Raw genomic sequence first — 6,366 nt, forward strand, 5'->3', positions numbered from 1 at the left:
TACAGTAATACAGTAAAAAAAAAAAAGCATTTAGAAATCAAATGTTTCTAAATGTCAAGTCAGTAATGTCAAGTCAGTGCTTGATGTGTCATCAGCAGGCGTCGGCGGCAGTAATGGGGCATCGGCGGGTTTCGGGCGGAATCGCCAGGCGTTGGGAAGCGTTGGCGGGTGTCGGGGGCTCGTGGCCAGGTGGCGGACGTCACGGCAGGCAGTGGCCAGGTGGGCTCAGTCCCGCAAACGCTGCTTACAGCTTTAATTTTGTATTGCTTTAAAACATTGTTTAAGTTGAGTTTAAATTTACACTATTTTTTTTTCTTAGCTGCTAATTGTTCAAAAATGCTGATGTTAAAAGTGTGTTTGCACAGTAAATGTTATGGCACTTTAATTCATATGGCAGTACATTTAAAATAACTGGCCGTCAAGTTCCAGGAACTGACAAACTGCACTGAGTTGAGTGAGATTCTCCAAAGGAACTCCAGTATAAATGTGGACTTTACATTCTAGTCCCCTGTGAAGAAAAACCCAAAAGTGAACGTTTTTGTGCCTCACCCTTTCTAACTGGGACATTTGCAAGGGAACGCAGACTGGTTATGCTGCTCCCTGATAAAAGAAAAATGTTTCTGCTGTTACCTCAGAAATTGCCTGTTATTATTGTGGCTCAGGATTTTGTAGGTAGATTTTTTTTATTTTTCATAAGGAACAGGATAACAGTAATGCCCTGGCATTGGCAATAAGCTTTAATTTTGTATTTGCATTTTTTTTAACTTTAGATTTACATTAAAAATGTTTCTGTGTAAAGTGCTGATGTTAAGTGTTTGCACGATAAATGTTATGGTGCTTTTGTTTATATGGCAGAACATTTCAATTAAAGTGTATGAAAGACTTCTTTTAAATTCATTATTGGCTTTTGCGTATACATTAATTGATTAATCGTGATTGATCAGGTAAATCATGCGATTAATTGCGATTAAAATTTTTAATCGTTGCCCAGCCCCAGTAAAAACATTTTTCTGGTGCCAGCATTTCGTGAGGCAGAAGTTGATTCATACTTCAGTGCCTTGGAGCGAATAGCTTCGCCACTCAACTGGCCAAGAGACATGTGGCCTGTCCTTCTCCAATGCAAGCGGGTGGGAAAAGCACAGGAGTTGGTGTCTGCTCTTTTCTTAGAAGACAGCCTGCAATATGATGTTGGAAAGGAAGCAATTTTTCCTGCTTATGAGCTTGTTCCTGAGCCCTACCGGCAAAAATTTAGGAACCATAGAAAATCTAGTGGTCAAACCTTTGTCGAGTTTGCATGGGAGAAAAGCAACCTCTTTGATAAATAGTGTGCAGCTAATGATGTCAAAAATGACTTTGAGTCACTCCGTGAGCTCGTTCTTTTAGAAGATTTTAATGACTCTTTGCCAGAGAAGGTGGTAATGTTCTTGAATGAACAGAAAGTGTTGTCATTGTCCAAGGCTGCTGTCCTCGCAGATGAGTTTGTGTTGACCCACAAAAATGTGATCTCATCTCCCCCCCGATCGGACAGGCCTTCTGCTTCTCGTCCCACAAGAGCCGAGTCTAGCCACCTCCCCCTTGAAAAGGCTAGAGGGAAGGTACTTCTGGTTTGGCCATAAAGCGGTAGACTGCGCGACACCAGGGCTCTCGACCGTCTAGGGTAAAAAGTCCCCGAAAACTTGAATAACTATTGTCAGATATCATATTAACTACAAAGTGATCAGGGGAACGTTGGAATGGGAAGGAAAACTTGATTCAACCAAAAGAGAAACACGGTAACAGACAATATGGCGGAACTACCAGCTTGCTCTGAAACAGAGGGAGATGGCGAAACAAACTCCTCGTGACTAACGACGCGGAAAAGGGCTTGGACATAAAAATTATTAGCAAGGAGATACGGAATTTAAAAACGGAATCAAAAGAAGTCCTTCGCACGTTTGGAGAAACACTGAGGAACGACGTGGAAAAAGACTTGGACGACTTCAAAGACAAAATAAATCAACAACTTGCGAAAGTCATCACCGAACAGGAGCTCCAGACCGGCAAGATCAACGAGGCTGAGTCGCGGATTGAAAAGCTAAAACGTTGGGCACAGGAAGCTAATGACGCTCTGTGAATATCACTGAGAGAACAAAAAGCTCTTCAGGACAAGTTAACTGACCTGGAGTCCAGGCCGAGGAGAAACAACCTATGGAGTCACTGAAGGAGAGGAGGGAGAATCTGTGGCCAAGTTTGTGGAAGACCTGCTGAAAAGTGAACTGCACCTGCCAGCAGATTTTAATTTCCAAATTCAGAGAGCACACCGCTCATTTGCACAGAAGCCAGCGGACGGTGCCCAACCGAGACCCATCATTGTTAACTTTCTGGAATTTACTACCAAAGAGAGGGTCCTGAGAGAGCTATGGACAAAGAAAATAGAACTGGGGAATAAAGTACCGTCATTCCATCACGATTACGCGACAGAGATGGTCCAAAAGAGAAAGGAGTACAACACTGCTAAAAGAATCCTGAAGGAGAAGGGCATCCGGTTCCAGACGCCATTCACCAAGATGAGGACCCACTGGGATACGGGAACTCGAACCTACAACAGCGCAGAGGAGGTAAAGGAGGAATTGGCGAGACGCGGCTTGGCGTAGAAGACGGCGGTGGCGACGGGTGCGGAGGGGCCTGCGGCACTCGGTGCCCCGCACTACGACGGAGTGGCAGTGCAAGGAGGGATCCTGGAGGGGCTACGCATCAGCACGACGCATCAATACGCATAGATCATCATCTATCAAAAAAAGACTAGATGTGGCGAGGGGGAGGGTCTGGCGGAGGTGGAGACAATTCAGATGGTGGGTATAAAGGAAAATTGGGGGTGGGGGGGTGAGTGGGGGGGGGGGGGGTTGCCTGACAATGCCACCTGGGGAGTTGCACCCCAGGAAATAAACTATAATAAAATTCCTCGGGCTACACAGGTTCGTTACGCTTTGAAATTTAAGAGGACGAGACGGACTTCCAATGAAACAGCTTTATTTGACAACAATTTAAAATAGACCAGGTTCAGCTGCCTGAGTGTCAAGGAAATAAGTACCATACCAAAAAGACTGTTCAACATAAGAAAATAAGGGGTGTAGTATCTGAATCTATGTATATGACATCATGTGATCTTATGTATATGGCCTGATGTGAACTCAGCAGTGAACCTGCTGCACTTCTTCCCAAAGGGCGTCTCAGGGTCCATATATGGTCTTGTAGTTGCCAACGGCCACCAAATTGAAACCAGATGGTCATTGGGGGTGCAACTATGGAATGTATACATTCTCCCCCACTTCTAGCATCTTCCTCCCTGGTTGCTGGGAGGTATAAAAGGTGATGGGAACAAAGCATCATCGGAGTTGCTCACATCTGGCCCAGAGACATCCCCAGGCTTTCCATGGTGCCTGTCTGACTTTTGACTTCTTTGCAAATAAACCAGTTTTTATACAACTAAGTCTGTGTCAATGAAGACTCCTTCAACATCTACATCACTTGAATCCACCAGAAGAATTCACCACAGGGGAACAGGGCCAAAGAAACCAAAGAAAACTCAAAAAAGGGAATAAACAAAGCTAGGGGAATCACTACAAACCAAAATTCACGCTACGCCAACTCCTGTCCTAAAGAAAAGAGAACAAAATTAACATACTAATACCTTGAGACACCCAGGCAAGCGTTAAACAGTTAGAACGAAAGGAAAACTTTTTTTTATTCTTTGCACACACACACACACAAAACAAAACTGCCTGGGTGTAGTCGCTCCAAGTCGCTGCCTCCCCGCCGAGCGCCAGAGGAGGAGAGGGGGCGGGGGGCTTCAGCTTTAACAGCCAAGCGGTGAATGCACAACGATCACGCACACACAGCACCACCTCCCGATGAACGGGCACCCGCCAGGGTTCCTCCTCCAGCTGCGCTTATGGCCCAGCCCGCTCTGGGATTGCTAGCCGAAATGCTAAGAACTGCGAAGGACAGAGTTCTCAGCGTGGACACGCCAGAGGAGTGCTGACTCCAGCCTGCGCTTGTTTTTAAAAGAGCTGCTTTCACTCTGCACTCTGGCGCAGGTGTAATCAGTGCGTTTACATACAGAGCTTAATCGGACTAAGCAATAATTCGGTTTTCTCGTCCAATCGGAGTTCTCACCTTGTCCCCCTATCCATGCAGCTGAGAAATTTGAATTACTGACGGGAACGTGTCCTCCTCCCAAAAGTAGGGGGTGGAGTGAGCCTTTTCAGCTGGTCAGCTGCTTTCGGTTGACATATTACATCATTATGATATAGAATGATAGTTCATAATGTACGTGTTACTTACTTTGCAGATAAGCTGTACCCTATTTCTTGTTAACCATGAGAGAAGACAATTCTGTTGGTGGGTATAAAGGAAAATGGGGGGGGGGGAGGGGGTTGCCTGACAATGCCACCTGGGGAGTTGCACCCTAGGAAATAAACTATAATAAAATTCCTCGGGCTACACAGGTTCGTTACGCTTTGAAATTTAAGGGGACGAGATGGACTTCCAATCAGTCAGCTTTTTTAACAGATAGGCAGACTCAAGAAGACATTAGACGGGTCCTATACATAATAGATCAGATCCAAAAGCAGGGCCTGCGAGCTGTTACTGGTGAGCCTTGGCTGTGTGAATTGGAGATTTCTGTATCAAGTTCTTGGGAAACTGGGGTTCCAAGAAAAGTTAATACAGTGTATTCAAGGTCTCTACCAAGAACCTACGACAAGGATAAAGATTAATGGTACTCGTCAAGGATGTTGCCTAAGCGCTACATTGTTTGCTATGTTCATTGAGCCGCTGGCACAAATGATCAGACAAAGTAACAATCTAAAAGGAATACATATAGGAGAGCAGGGACATCTAACAGGGCTTTTTGCTGATGATATTATTTTGGTTCTCCAAGACCCGGACAGAACCTTACCTCATTTGATGTTGATAATAGAAACCTATGGTAAATACACAGGCAACAAGTTAAACATAGCAAACACAGGAAAATATAAAATCAAATGGAATTCCAAGGTTATCAAATATTTGGGTGTGCTATTGGCAAAAGATCTTTTGAAAAGGTTTGAAATCAATTAGAATGCTATTATCAATAATCTATAAGAGATCTAAGAAGAGTTTATGATTTTTTTTTTTTACCCTGTGCATCTTTTGTTTTGTTAGTAGTACTTGTCATTGCTCCAACACGAATAAACATGATGCATCCCACTAGATGGCGCATTTGCCTTATTTACAAGCACCATGGTCATCAGAGCTGATTGCTGCCACTCTCAGCAAGGTCTACTAAGATTCCACAATCTATTATACCTCGTGAGCAAAACAGGCTACAGGTAAAATTAAACATCTTCAGTTGAGCAACTCAGGCAAGTTAAACTGATTTAAAAACAAACAAACACTATAATACTAGGAAAAGAATCCGCTATATGTCAATAAATACAACAGATTGAGTATTCATAAAAAAATGCTTACTTAAAATAAGAAAATCCAACAAACCAACAAGTGCAACACTAAAACGCAAACCAACAATCAAAATAATGCTTAATTGCCTTAGTTTCGTCCCACACTTATCAGCTTAGCTACTAAGAATAACACACATTATTCACCTGGACAGAAGGAGGTTCTGAGGAATGTGTTGGTCCTGGAGCTTCCTGGTCAGGATGTTCGGGAGATCCCTCTGGCTCAATGTCTGGAGCGCCAACATATTTTAGAATTGCTCCTGCAGAGACAAAGCTCATTAGATCATCAAGCAAAACAGATCAGAAGCGCATTTTCCTATTCTATTATTACAGTGATGTTGCAGTAATATAGGAAAATTAAAAATGAATTTGTTTTTAAATTAAACATTATGGTTGCAGTGTCCCTTTAAAGCTTTTACACAATTACAAAACTGTCATTTTTAAGAGTTTTTGGCATTACTTTACACACTGTACTAGTTAAAGTAATAAAACTAAGATAAATGACCCACTGCCACAACAGTCTAAAATAGTCAACACCATGCCAAATAAAGTATTTCCATAAAATATTTCTTTGAATTCTAAAACAGTAGCACATTTCTAATGACGGGCCTACAAAATACAAACTAAGCTTAGTAAATTCATCCTAAGTTAAGGCTAAAATAACATTAAGAGTCAAATATGTGAACTGAAAAATAACAGGGGACTGACTACAACAACAACTACAACATGGCCTCCGTCCCTGTTAGAATGTGAATAAACAGGTGTGGAGTCAATCAGTCATTCCCATGGCAGGATAGGCCAACAATGGCAGGACATGGTCAACTTTCATAAAACAAACAAAAACGCTGATTCATGACGAACAAATATTAGCCAGCCAGCTAACATTTAT

The sequence above is a fragment of the Nelusetta ayraudi genome, unplaced genomic scaffold (assembly GCF_046127955.1).
Source record: "Nelusetta ayraudi isolate G7.1 ecotype Tasmania unplaced genomic scaffold, CSIRO-AGI_Nayr_v1 ptg000036l, whole genome shotgun sequence".
NCBI classification, from domain to species: domain Eukaryota; kingdom Metazoa; phylum Chordata; class Actinopteri; order Tetraodontiformes; family Monacanthidae; genus Nelusetta; species Nelusetta ayraudi.